This window comes from Salmo trutta, chromosome 20 (genome assembly GCF_901001165.1).
Source record: "Salmo trutta chromosome 20, fSalTru1.1, whole genome shotgun sequence".
NCBI lineage: Eukaryota > Metazoa > Chordata > Actinopteri > Salmoniformes > Salmonidae > Salmo > Salmo trutta.
Genome location: NC_042976.1, coordinates 34,270,639 through 34,294,241, shown reverse-complemented (window position 1 = coordinate 34,294,241; position 23,603 = coordinate 34,270,639).

Here is a 23,603-nt window from a genome sequence, read left to right as displayed (position 1 = left end):
ATGCGTTCACTACTGTAAGTCGCTCTGGATAAGAGCGTCTACTAAAATGTCTAATGTAAATGGAAGACCCATTTGTAACCAAGCTTTAACTTCCTGACTGAAGTCTTGAGATGTTGCTTCAATATATCCACATAATTTTCCTACCTCATGATTCCATCTATATTGTCAAGTGCACCAGTCCGTCCTGAAGCAAAGCACCCCCACAACATAATGCTGCCACCCCCGTGCTTCACGGTTGGGATGGTTTTCTTCGGCTTGCAAGCCTCCCCCTTTTTCCTCCAAAAATAACGATGGTCATTATGGACAAACAGTTCTATTTTTATTTCATCAGACCAGAGGACATTTCTCCAAAAAGTACAATCTTTGTCCCCATGTGCATTTGCAATCCATAGTCTGGCTTTTTTTATGGTGGTTTTGGAGCAGTGGCTTTTTCCTTGCTGAGCGGCCTTTCAGGTTATGTCGAGATAGGACTCGATTTACTGTGGATATAGATACTTTTGTACCTGTTTCCTCTAGCATCTTCACAATGTCCTTTGCTGTTGTTCTGGGATTGATTTGCACTTTTCGCTCCAAAGTACGTTTATCTCTAGGAGATAGAACGCGTCTCCTTCCTGAGCGGTATGACGGCTGCGTGGTCCCATGGTGTTTATACTTGCGTACTATTGTTTGTACAGATGAACGTGGTACCTTCAGGCGTTTGGAAATTGCTCCCAATGATGAACCATACTTGTGGAGGTCTCCAATTGTTTTTCTGAGGTCTTGGCTGATTTCTTTTGATTTTCCCATGATGTCAAGCAAAGAGGCACTGAGTTTGAAGGTAGGCCTTGAAATACATCCACAGGTATACCTCCAATTGACTCAAATGATGTCAATTAGCCTATCAAGCTTCAAAAGCCATGACATAATTTTCTGGAATTTTCCAAGCTGTTTAAAGGCACAGTCAACTTAGTGTATGTAAACTTCTGACCCACTGGAATTGTGATACAGTGAATTAAAAGTGAAATAATCTCTGTAAAGAATTGTTGGAAAAATGACTTGTGTCATGCACAAATTAGATTTCCTAACCGACTTGCCAAAACTATAGTTTGTTAACAAGAATTTTTCCGATTTGTAAGTCGCTCTGGATAAGAGCGTCTGCTAAATGACTTAAATGTAAATGTAAGAAACTTGTGGAGTGGTTGATAAACAAGTTTTAATGACTCCAACCTAAGTGTAAGTAACCTTTCGACTTCAACTGTACGTACAGTCACTGTGGGGACGACGTCATCAATGCACTTATTGATGAAGGCAGTGACTGATGTGGTGTACTCCTCAATGCCATTGGAAAAATTCCGGAACATATTCCACTCTGTGCTAGCTAAACAGTACTGTAACTTAGCATCTGCTTCATCTGACCACTTTTTTTACAATGTCACTGGTGCTTCCTGCTTTAATTTTTACTTGTAAGTAGGAATCAGAAGAATAGAATTATGGTCAGATTTGCCAAATGGAGGGTGAGGGAGAGCTTTGTACGAGTCTCTGTGTGTGGAGTGAAGGTGGTCTAGAGTTTTTTTCCCTTTGGTTGCACATGTAAAATGCTGGTAGAAATGAGGCAAAACGGATTTGAGTTTCCCAGCATTAAAGTCCCCGGCTACTAGGAGCACCGCCTCTGGATGAGCGTTTTCCTGTTTGCTTATGGCCGTTTACAGTTCATTGAGTGCGGTCTTAGTGCCAGCATCGGTTTGTGGTGGTATATAGACAGCTACATAAATACAGATGAAAACTCTCTTGGTAAATTGTGTGGTTAGATTTGTAAACACCAGCTGTTGTTTACAAATTTACATAGACCGACACCCCTTGTCTTACCAAAGGTCGCTGTTCTATCCTGCCGAAAAAGATGAAAACCCGCCAGCTGTATATTATGCATGTCGTCATTCAGCCATGACTCTGTGAAACATAAGCTATTACAGTTTTGAATGTCCCGTTGGTAAGATATATATACGTGATCGTAGTTCGTCTATTTTATTATTGATTGATTGTACGTTGGCTAATAGGACCGATGGTAAAGGTAGATTACCCTCTCGGCGTCAGATCCTTACAAGGCACCTGGACCTTCGTCCCCAATACATCAGTCTTTTTCTCCTGCAAATGACGGGGATGAGGGCCTTGTCGGGCATCTGAAATAAATCCTTCCCATCCAAGGTATTCCTCCAGTACGTGGTGAGAAATCGCTGTCCTGACATCTAGAAGCTCTTTTCGCTCATTAGACATGGTGGCAGAAAAATTATGTACAAAATAAGTTTCAAATAATTCTAAAAAACGTATACAACAGCACAATTTGTTACAGGATCATAAAACAGCAGCCATCTCCTTCAGCGCCGTTATAAGGCATGTTAAGTTCTTACACTTCCGTGTAACATTTTTCTTGAATATTATTTCAAATGACATATTCTAAAATAAAACTATCAACATCATTATTTACACATTGCATCAGTGGTTACTATCCCATTAGAGTTTGCATAGACTTTTAAGAAAGGCATATGCTTCCTTAAAGCTACAAAAGTGTCAATGTTCTATCGTAACATGTGATAACAATTTAACAGAACAGATGAACTAGAATGACATTTAGTCTCACGGGTGGCCACATATAACTTACTGAAAGCCACATCCCTACTAAGCCAAGTTCCAGTCTTTTGATCTGACCTGCTGGGTCATATCTCAATAACCCAGCATCAACTAACCAACCTTATATTTATTTTATAGAAAATAAGTGACCCAACGCCTGCAACCCAGCTGTTCGGTCATACAAGCAACCCAGTATTTTTTAGAGTGTAAACCCCCCCAAAATGTTCTTATGAAATAGATTGTAATGTGTTAGTACTGGGGAATTTGCTGTGTACAACTGGGTCAATGTTATGACACCTGTTATACAGAATGTCTGTATAAGTCAATGATCAGCTTGCAGGGTGTGTTTGTTTGATCATGGTTAACATTCTGACTAAAACTGAACCACCATTTTAGTTTAATTGAATTGGGGCCAAGGTCTATGATCTTCTTTTTCCCAGTCTTTGAAGTTATGCTTCTAGAGAATTGTTGGAACACTAGACCAACTGTTAGATCCAAATCTTCTTTAATGTATTTAGTTCAGCGTTATATGATATTGCACTGGATAACCGTCTACTGAATGTTTTAAAGTTATGTTACTCTCTTGCGTCCTGATCCTTAATAATTTACCTTATGTTTTACCCTGGACCTATAATCAGATATTCATGACTTTGGAGTTGTGATGTAATCTTAATTGCAGCATGAAGCTTTTGTAGTCCTATTTGTGTATAAAGTAATTGTAAAAGATGGAATCCCTGTAGGCTTTTTTTCTCGACATTTGCTTCTGTCTTTCTCTCTAGGAGAGGCAGGTAGCCTAGTGGTTAGTGCGTTGGGCCAGTAACCAAAAGGTTGCTGGATTGAATCCCCGAGCTGACAAAGTAAAAATCTGTCGTTCTGCCCCTGAACAAGGCAGTTAACCCACTGTTCCCTGGTAGGCCGTCATTGTAAATAAGAATTTGTTCTTAACTGACTTGCCTAGTTAAATAGAAAATATATATTTTCTAGCTTAGTCCCTGAATCTATATGAATCTCATTACTTTTTTACTTTTCTTTTTCACTGTGTTGAAAGTTCTACCTGTCTGCTGACGAACATGTTTTTACTCCAGGGTTATGGTTAAATTCTGCTTCCTTTAGTAAAGGTTGAACTGACATAACTGCAGGAATGCTCAAGCTGCCACCTTATATTTTGGATGGATTCGTGGGTAACTTGATCTGCTATATCTGTGTATTTGGGGTGATGTTTTGTCTGTGTAAAGAGAAGCAATAGTTGGAGGTCTCTTTTACAGAACATGCTCATAATTACTTTTTTCCCATTTTGCAAAATTGCCTCCATAAAATTGCCCTGCTACACTATAGCCATTGGGCATCCGCCACTGCCATCAGCCATTGAGGAAATTCTTCCTTTGAAGTCAATGAAAGCTGCTATACTGCCCATGTTGAGCTCACGTTGCATCACGTCCAATGGCAGCGTCCAAGCTCAAGAATCGCTGAGGTTCAGTACTCGATGGCTGACGCGTGCATTCATTCTATCTTGTGAATTGAAATAATGAGAAATAAAGTTGATTTTGGTTGCATATGGCCTCAACTATACACCACTGGCTATTGTACTAAGATTTATGAAGTCAAGAAGCTACTAGCTAGCAGAAACTCTGTCTAGCTAGCGACATTGACTATGTTCACTAAAGTAAACAAAAGCAACTTGTGTAATTAGAGGATCATTTAGAACAACCACAAGCAACAATTTAGTCAGTACTTTTGAAAAACTGGATCAAAGTAATTGTACTTACGCATTAATGGTTTGTCAAGATCGGTGTGGAAGAGCTTGACTGGCCTGCACAGAGCCCTGAGCTCAACCTCATCAAACACCTTTGGGTGGGATCAACTACATATTTTGGAATGAGATGTTCGACAAGCAGGTGTCCACATACTTTTGTTCATGTAGTGTATGTGCGCCGCCATCGTGTTTATTTCAAGTCTTCTCACTCACTGATCGAGACAGGTCTCTGTCATCATGACATGCAGCACTTTAGGGTGGAAACCCAACTGTCTCGATCAATGAGAGAAGACATGAAATAGACAAGATGTCTGCAAAAATCTTTGTTACACCAGATAATGTGATTTACACAATCTGTAGCTACAGTTCTCTGCACTTGTGTGTCTCTACACCTGAGACACACTGAACTGTACTACACTGTTCACACACACACGCACAAAGGGTCAAAATTGGACCTCATTGGACAGAGAGGCACACACCTCTCCATGCCCACAAACAGAAACTTAGGACCTGGTGGTGTGTTCAACACAACTGAAAACTCTGAAAAATACTTCAGGTCAGAAAGTCGGAAAGTTGGAGCTCTAGAAAAAGGCCCAAGTTCCCAAGTTGGAATTGAGAGTTGGATAACCGTTCAAAAATATTTTTCCCAGTCGCAGCTGGTTCACAGATGTCTTGAATGCACTGAAGTCTGAGATTTTAGGACCAGCATAATACATTAATTCCATCAAACATTACATGTAATGCTTATACCATAAAGTTACATTTCATACCAGAATCTGAAGTAAAGAATTCACTTTTGAAAATGTATCCTTAAAGAGATAGGCCTACATAGTCCTACAGAGAAAATTAAACTTCCTCTAAATCTGATTGAAAGTTAGGCTACCTCCTTCATGGTGATCTTCAGGAATAAAAGTGGTTTTGAAATAGACCACTATGTCATGGAGCAAATCTCTGTGCCTTTCCAGCAGTATCCCTGTTCTATTTATATTTAAAACATGGTTTAGCACCTTCATTGTGGTGTGTGTGCATTGTAATACATGTATCTTTATGGCCTGATGATGTTTATAATTGATAATTTATGTATAATGGAATGTTCCCTGGTGAATTGCATTATGGGTAAAGAGTTTTGAAACCCTGTCATTCTGTCCTGGCCAGACAGGTGAGTGGCTGGGCCATACTGTAGGTGCTGTTCAACAATAGGCATAATTGAGTCTGGGTAAAGTCTTGAGCTGTTAATTTGCTCCTGTTTGTTATTTTTGTAAATATTGTACACTCTTAGAAAAAGGGTTCTTCAGTTGTTCCCATAGGGGAACCATTTTTGGTTGAAGGTAGAAACCGTTTTGGTTCTAGGTAGAACTCTTTTGGGTTCCATGTAGAACCCTGTGGGGAAGGGTTTCTTCAAAGGGATTTCCTATGGGGACAACTGAAGAACCCTTTTAGGTTCTAGGTAGCAAGCGTGTAGGTTAAAGAAGTTTGGTGCCTATTTATTCTTCACATGCAAATAAAAGCCTTTCCTTTGGGCAAAAAAACGTAGGCTACCAGTACCATCCTTGTCTGACTCACTGCAATACCCACCACGAAGATCTACCTCACACAGGTATGTGTGTTAGATATCATACAGTAATTTCATTGTTTGATCAGAATGTGCAAGTGGTCCAATCTTGTTGAATATGGGCTTACATTACACATTTTCCCTTCAGCTTAATCCAAAACCAACAACAAATCAATTTCCCAGGTAGGTCATGATTCACCTTTTATTGGAAGTGTCTCAAAATATTACCAGTCATTTACACATTCCCTGAATGAGATAGACACTTTGATGGAGTTTCTGCCAAAAGCTGAACTCATAATGTGCTTTAGATGTGAATATAGATGGGTTGGTTGTTTAGCAAAAAAAACTACTTGTGCGCAACTGTGGGTCAAAACAGACAGGGTTGGCTTAGATTGTTGACAACATGTAAACTATATTTAGTCTCCAATGTTTATTGAAAACATAAATACATTTGCACAATTAGCACTTGTTGTCTCTTAAATACTGTACATCGTTACATTTTTGGGTAAATATCTAGCAAATTTTTGGGCATATTAGCATTGACATGAAATCAGTCTAAACACCTCAAAACAAGACATGGTTTCAAAAACAAGATGAAACTAGCTGAAACTAGTCACTTACGATTCCCCACATTGTTGGTAGCTATCTAGCCTTCCAGAATCACAACAACTCAGACTTCTGCCCCATCGAATTATGGGTGATACCAGGTCCGTCCGTCGTGGACGTTATTTTTCCCCAAAATAGTCAATCCAAATTGGGCTATGTCCGTTTTAGTCCAAATTTTGTCGAAGTTCAGCCTGACCGCTAGCTTGCTGTTCTCATTGAAAACATGAGATCCACAAAAATAATAATACATTGCTTAGCCTATAATTTGATCAAATTTAGCTTGTCAAAAGTTCTGACATAGGCAGAATATGACTGAAAATGGCCTGTAATTTTATGGGTGCACAATTTAACAACTGAATTTATTACAATTTGAATTAAGTGTCTTAACTGCCATTTGCTTCTGTGACATACTGAGTAAGTGCTAGGGGGAGAAAATATGTTATTTGCGCCATTTGCTCCTCTCACGACCACACAGAAGCCATACAGCAATGACTTTCAGGACAAGCAAGAGTGGCGACTGTAATTAAACATTTTTGTCAGAATAATTTTCTAAACATTTTGTAGTTTGTAATCTGTTCAGGTTACAAACTATTATTTTCTCTAGACTAGGGTGACCACATTTAAAATACCCAAATGCGGGACAACAGGATGATTTTGCGGGACATTCGCTGGACAGTGTAGCCTACATGAATAAAAACATGGTGTAGTGCAAATGTAGGTGCTGGAGAGCAAAACAAATGTAAATAACGTCATCATTTCTCAAAGTTGTACAGACAGATATTGAATATAATTGCAGAATATGCAAAAATTGCAAAGTCTGCCTTTTGTCTCAAGAAGATTTCATATTTTTAATACCCTCAAATACCAAGTTAGGCATACCTAATTTCAAAATAGGCCATGGCATCATTACTGTCAATCGTGAATGATAAATCTTCATGTTTTGCCAGTGAAATGTCCAAACTGCTTCTGCATGCCATTTGTTCTCAATCAGATTCATGGGAATATGCATTTAGAGCTTCTTGAAATACTGTTTCATGAGCAAATTAGAGCAGATGTGTTAACAAACCATATAGTCTTCCTGTACTTTGTTTAGATCAAAGCACATTTTGCCCAGTGGCGTGTGCTGTTGAGTTTTGGCCGCATGATCATTTTTAGGGACTATTCAGCTAACCATCCTAAAATCTCATAAGAAATTAGGTGTTTTTTGGGTTTAACAGTAATATTATACTATGTTATTATATTTGATTCTGTTATGTAGAATACTAATGAATCATTATGTGATCTTCCAAGTGTGGGGTTATTTTTCAGTTTTATGCTTCTGCAGATATTGAATGTGCAACTATAATTATGGTTTATAATATATCAGAACTTAAACAGGACAGCATAATGGGTAGACAAAGAGAACATTGTGTAACAAGGTGTAGGCAGCTGACTTAGTGATAGGAGGTTGTGAAACCCATCACAAGGGGAGCATGTGAGGAACAGATAGAGTGGAGAAACAACTGTATAAGTAAATCACTGGAAATTGAGTGGTTGCTGACTCTTGAGTATACACTAAGAAGATAAGATCCAACGCCTGGCAACATGTGATGCGCCAGGAGGCTTGGACCAGCCTGTGCGCCTGCGATAGGCTGAGTAAGTCTAAACAACGCTCAGCCTCTACTCTGATATAGGCCCGCTCTGAGCGGGAACTCTCTGTCAGAGTATTAAAGAAGAACTTTGTGCTTAAACAGTGAGTTCTCTGTATACCCTGCGAGGTGGTGCAGTGAGCCCGTATATACGAACATCATATTTACCATTTGTACTATCATTCTATTTACTTAAAGATGAATTAAATAATCATTGCAAAACTAAGTTGCATGGTTTGTTTATATCCTAATGCCAGATTCGATTGACGCAACCCAACACAAGACATTGATTCAGCTTTAATCTAACTTTACTGAAAAATCACCATTGTGAGAAGTAAGGGAGCAACATTCCGGTGTGCTCTGGCAGCACTACACCCCTGCAGTCCAATAGTGATTAACTGCAGGCTGCAATTTGGGGCGTTCCTGCATGGCAAAAATATTGTCTGAGTTTTTTCACTCTCGCCTTCCGAACACCTGCCCTCACCATTGTTAACAGAACAGCAGGAAAACAGTTCCCGACAGGCGGGGGCAAAGGACACTGTCTACCGGTCGCCCCTGCCTCCCGCTAGTACATCAGGCGGGAGTTGGAGCGACACTGTGTTCAAGCTTGCTAGTTAGCTAGGACACTGTGTCACTCCCGCCTGCTGTGTACCTGAGAAAACAGTGCCCCACCAGTGGGAGCCAAGAACACTGTCTACATGTCGCCCCCCGCTAGCACAGCAGGCGGAAGGCTGGGGTGACACCATGTGCTAACTAGCTAGCTTGCGACACTGTGTGCTAGCTTGTTATCTAGCTAGCACACAGTGTCGCCCCAGCCTCCTGTTTGTCGTGTATCGGAGATAACCATGCACTACAGGCGGGGGCCAAGGACACTGTCTACCTGTCTCCCGCTAGCAGAGCTTTGTACTCGAGTTTGGAGGCTTAACTAAGTTTAGCTGGAATTTGAGAAATATTGGTTGACGGTAGGCATATGACATTGGCCTACATCGTCTTGCGCTGCGCAGAATATTAGATTTCAAAGATTGGAGAAGTGTTTAACATCACCATTAGTCTTAGGCGACCACATAAGTGCAACGTGACTGCAAGAGACAGGTTGGAACGTCTGACTGAAATACGGGACAAATCAACCTACTTTTCTAAATTGGTAGTGTTTGAATTTGTTGATTAAAATACAGGACGTGATGGTTTGGTTGCGGGACATGGGATAAATGGACAAAATGCTGGACTGTTCCGCACATGCTGGACTTTCCCAAAGTCGGTCCTGGGTGCACATTTTGACATTTGCCCTAGCACTACACACCTGATTCAAATAACCAACTCATCATCAAACTTTGATTATTTGAACCAGCTGTGTAGTGCTAAGGCAAAAACCAAATCATGCACCCAGGGTGGGCCCCAGGACCGACTTTGGGAAACCCTGCTCTAGGCTAACGTTAGCTACTCTGGATACCTGCAGATTCTAGCTAGCTAGCTCACATTACAAGGAGGGAAAGCATAGCTAACTGATTTGCTATCTACCTAGCTTGCTGTATGGGTTGACTAGCTATCTAACTAGCTATCATAGCTTGTGATCGAGGGGCATTAATAGGTCACTAAGAAGGGGGGATGAGGACAATGAGTTGGCCAAATTTACTTATTGCTGGTGCGCGAGCAAGCTAACCAGTGGAGGCTGGTGGGAGGAGCTATAGGAGGATAGACTGATTGTAATGGCTCGAATGGAATTAATGGAGCTGAGTCAAACGTGGTTTCCATATGTTTGATGGGTTTGATACTGTTCAGTTTGTTCCATTCCAGCCTTTACAATGAGTCTGTCCTCCTATAGCTCCTCCCATCAGCCACCTTTGCAGCTGAAGTTAACACTAGTTAATGTTAGCTATTCTGGGTAATGTTAAACGAACTGTGTTGGAATACCCATACTAACATACTGTATACTACATACTTAATGAGTATATACTACATACTATATACTATCAGTTCATTTTAGTATACTGTGAACTAACGGTATCCTTTCAGTTGAGCGTACTAGCGCTTTCCCTGTCTATTGGGAGTTGATGCTGTTGCTATGCAACCTCTTGCTAGCTTGATTAGCATAACAAATGACTAGCAAGACATTTTACGATTTCGGGTGTGTTCGTAAATTCAATCTGGAGTGCCAGAGTGCGCAAATCCAGAGCGTTGTCAGATTGTCAGTTTGTAAATTCAGAGTGTTTCTTCTCTCAGTAGCGTACACTGGATGCTCTGGCCGAGGAGTAAGGTTGATCCGAGCGTTCTGACCTCACAACGGCATCAAGCATCCAAGCTAACTGGCTAACGTGCTAACTACTTCCAGACATAAATGAGAGAACACCTCACTCTGACCATTTTACAAGCTCTTGCAGAACTGGTTAGGCTGTTTTCATGCTATCCAGAGCGTTGGTGATTGTAACTGTCCTGCTGGCAACAATTTAATTACACTTGATTTTGTCTGTCCTGACACCGGCCATATTCAACGGGTGTTGAGCATTTGTAAATCCATCAGTTATTCTGCGCTCTGGCACGCGAGAGTGCTCTGAAATCAGAATAGATTGCCAGAATTAACAATGTCCATTGAGAACTCACAACGACTATACCACTTAGCTATGAATGACGTGAATAATCAAATCAATAAACGTTGGGTAGTTAGTTAGATAGCATATAGTTAATATACTGCCTGGCAAGTTCGATGTATTAACTAACGTTAGGATGGTAACTAGCTAACATACCGGTACAAATCAAAATCAAATCAAATTTAATTGGTCACATACACATGGTAAGCAGATGTTAATGTGAGTGTAGCGAAATGCTTGTGCTTCTAGTTCCGACCATGCAGTAATATCTAACAAGTAATATAACCTAACAACATCACAACAACTACCCTATACACACACAAGTGTAAAGGAATGAATACGAATATGTACATAAAAATATATGAATGAGTGATGCCTGAACGGCATAGGCAAGATGCAGTAGATGGTATAGAGTACAGTATATACATATGAGATGAGTAATGTAGGGTATGAAAATATTATATAAAGTGGCAGTTTAAAGTGTCTAGTGATACAATTAATTACATCAAGATGGCAAGATGCAGTAGATGGTATAGCGTACAGTATAAACATATGAGTTGAGTAATGTAGGGTATGTAAGCATTATATAAAGTGGCTAGTGATAAATTGATTACATACATTTTTCCATTATTAAAGTGGCTAGAGTTGAGACAGTATGTTGGCAGCAGCCACTCAATGTTAGTGATGGCTGTTTAACAGTCTGATGGCCTTGAGATAGAAGCTGCTTTTCAGTCTCTCGGTCCCCGCTTTGATGCACCTGTACTGACCTCACCTTCTGGATGATAGTGGGGAGAACAGGCAGCGGCTCGGGTAGTTGTTGTCCTTGGTGATCTTTTTGGCCTTCCTGTGACATCAGGTGGTGTAGGTGTCCTGGAGGGCAGGTAGTTTGCAGCCGGTGATGCGTTGTGCAGACCTCACTACCCTCTGGAGAGCCTTACGGTTATGGGCGGAGCAGCTGCCGTACCAGGCGGTGATACAGCCCGACAGGATGCTCTCGATTGTGTATCTATAAAAGTTTGTGAGTGTTTTTGGTGACAAGCCGAATTTCTTCAGCCTCCCGAGGTTGAAGAGGCGCTGCTGCACCTTTTCACCATGCTGTCTGTGTGGGTGGACCATTTCAGTTTGTCCGTGATGTGTACGCCGAGGAACTTAGAACTTTCCACCCTCTCCACTACTGTCCCGTCAATGTAGATAGGGGGCTGCTCCCTCTGCTGTTTCCTGAAGTCCACGATCATCTCCTTTGTTTTGTTGACATTGAGTGTGAGGTTATTTTCCTGACACCACACTCCAAGGGCCCTCACCTCCACCCTGTAGGCCGTCTCATCGTTGTTGGTAATCAAGCCTAACACTGTAGTGTCGTCTGCAAACTTGATGATTGAGTTGGAGGCGTGCATGGTCACGCAGTCGTGGGTGAACAGGGAGTACAGGAGAGGGCTGAGAACGCACCCTTGTGGGGACCCAGTGTTGAGGATCAGCGGGGTGGAGATGTTGTTACCTACACTCACCACCTGGGGGCGGCCCGTCAGGAAGTCCAGTACCCAGTTGCACAGGGCGGGGTCAAGACCCAGGGTCTCGAGCTTAATGACGAGTTTGGAGGGTACTATGATGTTAAATGCTGATCTGTAATCGATGAACAGCATTCTTACATAGGTATTTCTCTTGTCCAGATGGGTTAAGGCAGAGTGCAGTGTGATGGCAATTGTGTCGTCTGTGGAACTATTGGGGCGGTAAGCAAATTAGAGTGGGTCTAGGGTGTCAGGTAGGGTGGAGGTGATATGGTCCTTGACTAGTCTCTCAAAGCACTTCATGATGACGGAAGTGAGTGCTACAGGGCGGTAGTCATTTAGCTCAGTTACCTTAGCTTTCTTGGGAACAGGAACAATGGTGGCCCTCTTGAAGCATGTGGGAACAGCAGACTGGGATAAGGATTGATTGAATATGTCTGTAAACACATCAGCCAGCTGGTCTGCGCATGCTCTGAGGACGCGGCCGGGAATGCCGTCTGGGCCTGCAGCCTTGCGAGGGTTAACACGTTTAAATGTTTTACTCACGTTGGCTACAGTGAAGGAGAGCCCGCAGGTTTTGGTAGCGGCCGTGTCAGTGGCACTGTATTGTCCTCAAAGCGAGTAAAAAAGTTGTTTAGTCTGTCTGGGAGCAAGGCGCCGTGGTCCGCGACGGGGCTGGTTTTCTTTTTGTAGTCCATGATTGACTGTAGACCCTGCCACATACCTCTCGTGTCTGAGCCGTTGAATTGCGACTCCACTTTGTCTCTATACTGACGCTTAGCGTGTTTGATTGCCTTGCGGAGGGAATAGCTACACTGTATTCGGTCATGTTTCCGGTCGCCTTGCCATGATTAAAAGCAAATGGTTCGCACTTTCAGTTTTGTGCGAATGCTGCCATCAATCCACGGTTTCTGGTTGGGGAATGTTTTAATAGACGCTGTGGGTACAACATCACCGATGCACTTGCTAATAAACTCGCTCACCGAATCAGCGTATTCGTCAATGTTGTTGTTCGACGTTATGCGGAACATATCCCAGTCCACGTGATCGAAGCAATCTTGAAGCATGGAATCCGATTGGTCAGACCAGTGTTGAACAGACCTGAGCGCGGGTGCTTCCTATTTTAGTTTCTGTCTATAGGCTGGGAGCAACAAAATGGAGTCGTGGTCAGCTTTTCCGAAGGCAGGTCAGGGGAGGGCCTTATATGTGTCGCGGAAGTTAGAATAACAGTGATATAGGGTTTTGCCAGCCCTGGTAGCACAATCGATATGCTGATAGAATTTGGGGAGCCTTGTTTTCAGATTAGCCTTGTTAAAATCCCCAGCTACAATAAATGCAGCCTCAGGATATGTGGTTTTCAGTTTACATAGAGTCCAATGAAGTTCTTTCAGGGCCGTTGATGTGTCTGCTTGGGGGGGAATATACACAACTGTGATTATGATTGAAGAGAATTCTCTTGGTAGATAATGCGGTCGGCATTTGATTGTGAGGAATTCTAAGTAAGGTGAACAAAAGGACTTGAGTTCCTGTATGTTGTTATGATCACACCACGTCTCGTTAATCATAAAGCATACACCCCCACCCTTCTTCTTACCAGAGAGATGCTTGTTTCTGTCGGCGCGATGCGTGAAGAAACCAGGTGGCTGTACCAACTCAGATAGCGTGTCTCGAGTGAGCCATGTTTCCGTGAAACAAAGAACGTTAGTCTCCGATGTCTCTCTGGAAGGCAACTCTTGCTTGGATTTCGTCTACCTTGTTGTCAAGAGACTGGACATTGGCGAGTAGTATGCTCGGGAGCGGTGCGCGATGTGCCCGTCTACGGAGCCTGACCAGAAGACCGCTCCATCTGCCCCTTCTACGGCGTCGTTGTTTTGGGTCGCCGGCTGGGATCCGATCCATTGTTCTGGGTGGTAGGCCAAACAGAGGATCCGCTTCGGGAAAGTCGTATCCCTGGTCGTAATGTTGGCGAGTTGACGTTGCTCTTATATCCAATAGTTCCTCCCGACTGTATGTATTAAAACCTAAGATTTTCTGGGGTAACATTGTAAGAAATAACACATAAAAAAAGTAAATACTGCACAGTTTCCTAGGAACGCGAAGCGAGGCGGCCATCTCTGTAGGCGCCAGAAGTTAATGCATCAATTTCTCTCAGCCAATCATCAGTAATTGCAATGCCATGCGGTTCGTAAGGATAGTGTAGCTAGCGAAGTGTCAGTCAACATAATGGGTAACATAACTTATTTGAAAAGTCATTACTTTATTACATTGCTCACCATTTTCTTCAAATCTGAAAACGTTGTGAAGCCACGCCCATTTTCTGAAAAATTTAATTAGGAGTCCTAAAAGCACGGAAATAGTGTCAACTGCTGGTATACTTCGTATTTTGCCGAATTTAGTACGAAATCCGGGAACTTTTGACATACTAACTATATCCATTCTATGACCAATAAGCATACTACATACTCAATTTACGTCACAAATAGTATGGTTAGTGTGGTTAGTATGAGTATTCGAACACAGCTCTGCAGTCAGATGCTAGCTAGCAAGGTGAGAATGCATTCTCTACCCCTTCTCTACCACTTCCACTTTTGCTTCTCCCATGCTATCTTGTCTGTGTCTGTGTGCACTCTCACTGGCAAATGCACTACAAAAATGAGAGAGCTGTGCATTCTCCTTACCAGAGTTTTGTTAGGCTGTGATGCTCTTCACTTTATTGTTAAACAGAATTTTTGTAGACATGGTAGGATCACATCAACAAAAGAGTTTTTACAATATGCCCAGGCAAATTTTTTTAAAGGCTTTTTGCCTTTTATCACAGATCAGCATCATGTTGATGGGCTGTTACACAAGTTTCGTCATGTAACAGCTGGATTTTTGCATAGCTGATGATAAAACACAATAAACAGCATCCTATGATGCAAAATGCATCATACAGGGAAGATTTATGTATTTCGAAAGTTACATGTCTTGAAAACTTGATTGCTGACAGTCCCAAAATGTTTTGCCTATGTCAACAATGGACTAATGAAACAAATATCAAAAGACAGTTTTTGGGTGGAAATCGTCTGTCGCGTCTGAACGATTTGGCCTACATGACCCCTCTATGGAAAGATGAGACTGTCGTTTTTTCGGAAGTCGGTATTGCCAATTTGCCAACTTCTGTCTGTAGCATCCGAACAGTTGGGGCTAAGGTGAGACTTTCACTAACACGTACATGTTGGTTTTGCTCTAAGACGCCTACAGGCCTCACAAGACTCCTCTGAAGGTCCCCCAGTGCCAGTTGAAAAAATGTATGGAAGTACAGTATATGGAGACTGTTTAGTGCAAAAGCAAGGGGTTAAATACATATAAAAAGGGTTCATTGTTACAAATGTTTCCTGATCTTTCTTATATCTCTCAGACATAGAATTGACACTTTAGGACAAACTTCCTTTAGATGTATTTTCTGGGACTGTCTGATGTTCCATGTAGTGAATCTGTTATTCAATGCGTTTGTATGGGATAATAGCGGTAAGGCACTTCTTTTTTTTTTCTTCATCAAATAATCTTTTCAGATTTTTTTTGTTAATACTTCAAAGGGTCTTAAAATTCAAAATCAAATAGAAAAATGATCATTGGTATGACCTTCTTCTTCCATACAGCTTAGTAGTACCCTTCCCCCCTCCCCCGGCTTAGACAGGAATTAGTCAATTCTGATTAAGGTCCTATTTATGGCTGTTTTAACTTTAACTGTCTACATCGAACATACATGTTATTATGTGTGTCACTCACTGTCAATACACTGTGTTGTTACCAGATGGAATAGACTGCTCCCTGACTTTTGTTGCCCATGCACTGGGGAAGGCCTGTGTTCACGGGCGGATTTACCATTAAGCAGAAGAGGCAATTGCCTCAGGCCATTAAGGGGCCTCATAAACTGAGAATACATGTTAAACATTTTTATCCAATTGAGGCCCCCTCATGCTCCGCTCGAGGCATAATTAATAAATAATAATAAAAAATCCCCATCAAAATCTGTCTGTTTAAACTAGAGATATCCGTTTTTGCATGGGCTGCGTGTCAATTCACCACATCTGCTGATGTCGGCCTTCTGCATCTGCGGTGGAAGGTAGCAGAGCTACTGCACTGTTTGTCAGACCAGGAGACATCCTGAAAATCGTTCTTCCAACGAAAACATCTGTATTGCCGAACCGTTTGAGCTACACACTAATATGACCTCTCAATGGAAAGATGATAGTCTAACAAACACGATGGTTGTTTTGCTCTACGACCACCACAACTGTCACGAGATTCAATCGAAGGTAACCTGGTACTGGGCTGAAAGATGCATGTAAGTGAATAGGGCATTTCCACGTATGTATACAGGTAATTCCACAGTAAAACCTTTTTTTTCTGTGCTTTCTAATATCTCTCAGATATAGGACAGACACTTCCTTTTGATAAAAATGTGAAAACATTTTTTTCACCTTTATTTAACCAGGTAGGCTAGTTGAGAACAAGTTCTCATTTACAACTGCGACCTGGCCAAGATAAAGCAAAGCAGTGCAACGCAAACAACAACGCAGAGTTACACATGGAATAAACAAACATACAGTCAATAATACAATAGAGAAAGTCTATATACAGTGTGTGCAAATGAGGTAGGATAAGGGGGGTGAGGCAATAAATAGGCCATTGTGGCGAAATTATTACAGTATGGCAAATTAATCACCGGGGTGATAGATGTGCAGAATATGAGTGTGCAAGTAGTGGTACTGGGGTGCAAAGGAGCAAAATAAATAACAATATGGTGATGAGATAGTTGGATGGGCTATTTACAGATTGGCTATGTACAGGTGCAGTGATCTGTGAGCTGCTCTGACAGCTGGTGCTTAAAGCTAGAGAGGGAGATATGAGTCTCCAGTTTCAGTGATTTTTGCAGTTTGTTCCAGTCATTGGCAGCAGAGAACTGGAAGGAAAGGCGGTCGAAGGAGGAATTGGCTTTGGGGATGACCAGTGAGATATACCTGCTGGAGCGCGTGCTGCGGGTGGGTGCTGCTATGGTGACCAGTGAGCTGAGATAAGGTGGGGCTTTACCTAACAACGACTTACAGATGACCTGGAGCCAGTGGGTTTGGCGACGGATATGAAGCGAGGGCCAGCCAACGAGAGCATACAGGTCGCAGTGGTGGGTAGTATATGGGGCTTTGGTGACAAAACAGATGGCACTGTGATAAACTGCATCCAATTTGCTGAGTAGAGTGTTGGAGGCTATTGTGTAAATGACATCGCCAAAGTCAAGGATCGGTAGGATAGTCAGTTTTACTAGGGTATGTTTGGCAGCATGAGTGAAGGATGCTTTGTTGCAAAATAGGAAGCTGATTCTAGATTTAATTTTGGATTGGTGATGCTTAAAACCTGTTGAGGAAAGACGTTCCGCTAGCGCAACCCCGTTCCGCCAAAAAAAAAAAGGCTTTACGCCGAAAGCATACCATTAGATTATGTTAGGACAGCACCTAGACAAGAAAAACCACCGCCATTTTCCAAGCAAGGAGAGGCGTCACAAAAAACAGAAATACAGCTAAAATGAATCACTAACATTTGACGATCTTCTTCAGATGACACTCCCAGGACTCAATGTTACACAATACATGTATGTTTTGCTCGATAAAGTTCATATTTATATTAAAAAAAAAACATTTTACATACAGCGCGTAATGCTCAGAAATGTTTCGCCTCCAAAACTTCCGGTGAATGAGCACATCAATTTACAGAAATACTCATCATAAACGTTGATAAAAGATACAAGTTTTATGCATAGGATTATAGATACACTTCTCCTTAATGCAACCGCTGTGTCAGATTTCAAAAAAGTTTTACGGAAAAAGCACACCATGCAATAATCGGAGTACAGCGCTCAGACACCAAAACAAGCCATACAGATACCCGCCATGTTGTGGAGTCAACAGAAGTCAGAAATAGCATTATAAATATTCACTTACCTTTGATGATCTTCATCGGAATGCACTCCCAGGAATCCCAGTTAACCTGTACATCACCAGAGGAACAGAGGAGGAGTAGGATAAGGGTACGGCTAAAGGCTAAAAGAACTGGTTGTCTAGTACGTTCAGAACAGAGAGTAAAGGGAGCAGATTTCTGGGCACGGTAGAAAAGATTAATGGCATAATGTACCGACAAAGGTATGGTAGGATGTGAATACAGTGGGGGTAAACCTGTGCATAGAGTGATGATGAAAGCGATATTGTCTCTAGAAATATAATTTAAACCAGGTGATGTTACCGCATGTGTGGGAGGTGGAACTAAAGTGTTAACCTGTTAGGGCTAGGGGGCAGTATTTACACGGCCGGATAAAAAACGTACCCAATTTAATCTGGTTACTACTCCTACCCAGTAACTAGAATATGCACATAATTATTGGCTTTGGATAGAAAACACCCTAAAGTTTCTAAAACTGTTTGAATGGTGTCTGTGAGTATAACAGAACTCATATGGCAGGTAAAAACCTGAGAAGATTCTGAACAGGAAGTGGCCTGTCTGACAAGATCTTGTTTTTCTTGTCTCTGTTTATTGAAGACTGAGGATCTTTGCTGTAACGTGACACTTCCTACGGCTCCCATAGGCTCTCAGAGCCCGGGAAAAAGCTGAACGATATCGAGGCAGCCCAGGCTGAAACACATTATCGCTTTTGACAAGTGGCCAATCAGAGGACAATAGGCTTAGGCGTGTGCCCGAGTCGACCCCATGCTTTATTTTCTTTCGTCTGTTTACCTTAATGCAGATTCCCGGTCGGAATATTATCGCTTTTTTACGAGAAAAATGGCATAAAAATTGATTTTAAACAGCGGTTGACATGCTTCGAAGTACGGTAATGGAATATTTTGAATTTTTTGTCACGAAATGCGTTGTGCGCGTGACCCTTATTTGCAAATAGTGTCTTGAACGCACGAACAAAACGCCGCTGTTTGAACATAACTATGGATTATTTGGGACCAAACCAACATTTGTTATTGAAGTAGAAGTCCTGGTAGTGCATTCTGACGAAGAACACCAAAGGTAATCAAACTTTTCTAATGGTAAATCGGAGTTTGGTGAAGGCTAAACTTGCTGGGTGTCTAAATAGCTAGCCCTGTGATGCCGGGCTATCTACTTAGAATATTGCAAAATGTGCTTTCACCGAAAAGCTATTTTAAAATCGGACATATCGAGTGCATAGAGGAGTTCTGTATCTATAATTCTTAAAATAATTGTTATGCTTTTTGTGAACGTTTATCGTGAGTAATTTAGTAAATTGTTACTAAATTCGCCGGAAGTTTGCGGGGGTATGCTAGTTCTGAACGTCACATGCTAATGTAAAAAGCTGGTTTTTGATATAAATATGAACTTGATTGAACAAAACATGCATGTATTGTATAACATAATGTCCTAGGGTTGTCATCTGATGAAGATCATCAAAGGTTAGTGCTGCATTTAGCTGTCTTCTGGGTTTATGTGACATTATATGCTAGCTTGAAAAATGGGTGTCTGATTATTTCTGGCTGGGTACTCTGCTGACATAATCTAATGTTTTGCTTTCGTTGTAAAGCCTTTTTGAAATTGGACAGTGTGGTTAGATTAACGAGAGTCTTGTCTTTAAAATGCTGTAAAATAGTCATATGTTTGAGAAATTGAAGTAATAGCATTTCTAAGGTATTTGAATAACGCGCCACAGGATTCCACTGGCTGTTACGTAGGTGGGACGATTTCGTCCCGCCGGCCCTAGAGAGGTTAACTAAGGCGTATTGAGCAGGGGTAGAGTCTCTACAGTGAAATAAGGCAATAATTACTAACCAAAACAGCAATAGACAAGGCATATTGACGTTAGGAATAGGCATGCGTATCCGAGTGATCATAGGAGCACAGTGAGTGGCGTCAGGCAGCTAGCAGGCCGGGGATAGCAAGCTAGCAGAAGGGCCTTTGAGGGATGTCGCGACGGAAGAAAGTCTGTTGTGGCCCCCTCGTGCTGTTACGTCGGCAGACGGATCAGCAGGGCTCAGTGTGGTAAACCAGGCCAATTGGCAAAATAGGTATAGTGGCCAAAGAATTTGTCCGGTGGGCCTCTTAAGCTAACAGTCCGATGTGCTCTAGACAGCTAGCGGGCCGTGGCTAGCAGGCTAGCGGATGGGCATTCAGGGGATGTCGCAACGGAGGAGCCAGTTGAGAGACCCCCTCGGGCGAATCACGTCGGTAGTCCAGTCGTGATGGATCGGTGGGGGTCCTTGCCAATCGACAAAATAGGTATTGAAGCCCAAGGAGTGACTGATTTGACCTCTTTGGCTAGCCGGGAGATGGGCCTAGCAGGGCTAGCTCCAGGCTAATTGGTTCTTGCTTTGGGACAGAGACATTAGCCAGGAGTGGCCACTCGGATAGCAGCTAGCTAGCTGCGATGATCCAGGTGAAAAAAAAGGTTCAGAGCTTGCCGTAGGAAACCGGAGATATGGAGAAAAATAATTCCGATTTGCTCTGGTTTGAGTCGTGCTGTGCAGACTGGCGAGAGTTGTCCGGGCTAAAGGTAGCTAATGAACGCTAGCAGTGGCTAGCTGACTACTAGCTAGTTAGCTAGTTAGCTGGCTAGCTTCTGTTAGGGGCTCAGGTTTAGAGGACGGATCAGCAGGACTCCGTGTGGTTAACCAGGCCAATTGGCAAAATAGGTATAGTGGCCAAAGAATTTGTCCGATGGGCCTCTTAAGCTAACAGTCCGATGTGCTAGCGGGTGGGCATTCAGGGGACGTCGTGATGGAGGAGCCAGTTGAAAAAAAACCTCGGGCGGAATTACGTCGGTAGTCCAGTCGTGATGAATTGGCAGGGGTCCAGGCCAGTTGGCAAAATAGGTATTGTAGCCCAAGGAGTGGCTAATGGGCCTCTTTGGCTAGCCGGGAGATGGGCCTAGCAATGGCTAACAGACTACTAGCTTGATGGGGGTTCCGGTTCTTAAGTATAAATAAATAGCAGATCCGTACCACATTGGGTGAGGCAGGTTGCAGGAGAGTATATTCAGTCCGTAGATGGAAAGTGATATTAAAATATAAACAAAATATATATGAAAAAACAAGGAAAAAATATATATTTTCCCAGGACAGGAAGGGACAAGACAAAACACACGTCCAACTGCTACGCCATCTTGGTTACATATTTTCCATAGTGAAAACTATCTGTTTTCCATGTATGAATCTGTTGTTATGCGTTTCTATGGGTAATCACAGTAAGGCCAAATTCAATGTTTCATACATTTTTTTTATATATATACCTACAGGGGTCCTAAAATTCAAATTCAAATAGCTAAATGATCCTTGGTATGACCATCTTAAAACAATTCCATATGTTAGTGTAGTAGAAACCCAGCCCTTAGACTCTAGGGGAATACAATATACATTTACTTAGGAAAAAGACAGGTGCTGCTGATAATATTTCCATTGTCATTGAGCTGAGGCAGAGGACATGTATGTATAGCCCATGTATCTGATACTGTCTGGCTGAAAGGATTATGGCAGGTAATAATATTTTGGGGCAGACAGCATCAGATACATGGTGTACAAAAACTCAGCAAAAAAAGAAATGGCCCTTTTTCAGGAACCTGTCTTTCAAAGATAATTCATAAAAATCTAAATAACTTCACAGATCTTCATTGTAAATGGTTTAAACACTGTTTCCCATGCTTGTTCAATGAACCATAAACAATTAATGAACATGCACCTGTGGAACGGTCGTTAAGACACTAACAGCTTAGTGTAGTAGGCAATTAATTAGTAGGCAATTAAGGTCACAGTAATGAAAACTTAGGACACTGACTCTGAAAAACACCAAAAGAAAGATGCCCAGGGTCCCTGCTCATCTGCGTGAATGTGCCTTAGGCATGCTGCAAGGAGGCATGAGGACTGCAGATGTGGCCAGGGCAATAAATTGCAATGTCCGTACTGTGAGACGCCTAAGACAGCGCTACATGGAGACAGGACGGACAGCTGATCGTCCTCGCAGTGGCAGACCACGTGTAACAACACCTGCACAGGATCGGTACATCCGAACATCACACTTGCGGGACAGGTACAGGATGGCAACAACAACTGCCCGAGTTACACCAGGAACGCACAATCCCTCCATCAGTGCTCAGACTGTCCGCAATAGGCTGAGAGAGGCTGGACTGAGGGCTTGTAGGCCTGTTGTAAGGCAGGTCCTCACCAGACAACACCGGCAACAACGTCGCCTATGGGCACAAACCCACCGTCGCTGGACCAGACAGGACTGGCAAAAAGTGCTCTTCACTAACAAGTCGAGGTTTTGTCTCACCAGGGGTGATGGTCAGATTTGCGTTTATCTCTAAAGGAATGAGTGTTACACCGAGGCCTGTACTCTGGAGCAGGATCGTTTTGGAGGTGGAGGGTCCGTCATGGTCTGGGGCGGTATGTCACAGCATCATCGGACTGAGCTTGTTGTCATTGCAGGCAATCTCAACGCTGTGCATTACAGGGAAGACATCCTCCTCCCTCATGTGGTACCCTTCCTGCAGGCTCATCCTGACATGACACTCCAGCATGACAATGCCACCAGCCATACTGCTCGTTCTGTGCGTGATTTCCTGCAAGACAGGAATGTCATTGTTCTGCCATGGCCAGCAAAGAGCCCGGATCTCAATCCCATTGAGCACATCTGGGACCTGTTGGATCGGAGGGTGAGGGCTAGGGCCATTTCCCCCAGAAATGTCCGGGAACTTGCACTTGCCTTGGTGGAAGAGTAGGGTAACATCATACATTTGATCTGATCTTCATCTGTCACAGCAATAGACAAACATAGTGTGCTTAAACTAATAACACACAAATTATTATATTTTTCTTTTCTATATTGAATACATAATTTAAACATTCAGTGTAAGTTGGAAAAAGTATGTGAACCCCTAAGTTAATGACTTCTCCAAAAGCTAATTGGAGTCAGGAGTCATCTAACCTGAAGTCCAATCATTGAGACAAGATTGGAGATGTTGGTTAGAGCTTCCTTGCCCAATAAAAAACACTCACAAAACTTGAGTTTGCTATTCACAAGAAGAATTGCCTGATGTGAACCATGCCCCAAACAAAAGAGATCTCAGAAGGTTAGATTAAGAATTGTTGACTTGCATTAAACTGGAATCTCCAAGTATCTCTAAAAGCCTCAGTCCATGGTAAGTCAAATTGTCTATAAATGGAGAAAGTTCAGTACTGTTGCTACTCTAGGAGTTGCCGTCTTGCAAAGATGACCGCAAGAGCACATTGCAGAATGCTCAATGAGGTTAAGAGGAATCCTAGTGTCAGCTAAAGACTTACAGAAATCTCTGGAACATGCTAACATCTCTGTTGACGAGTC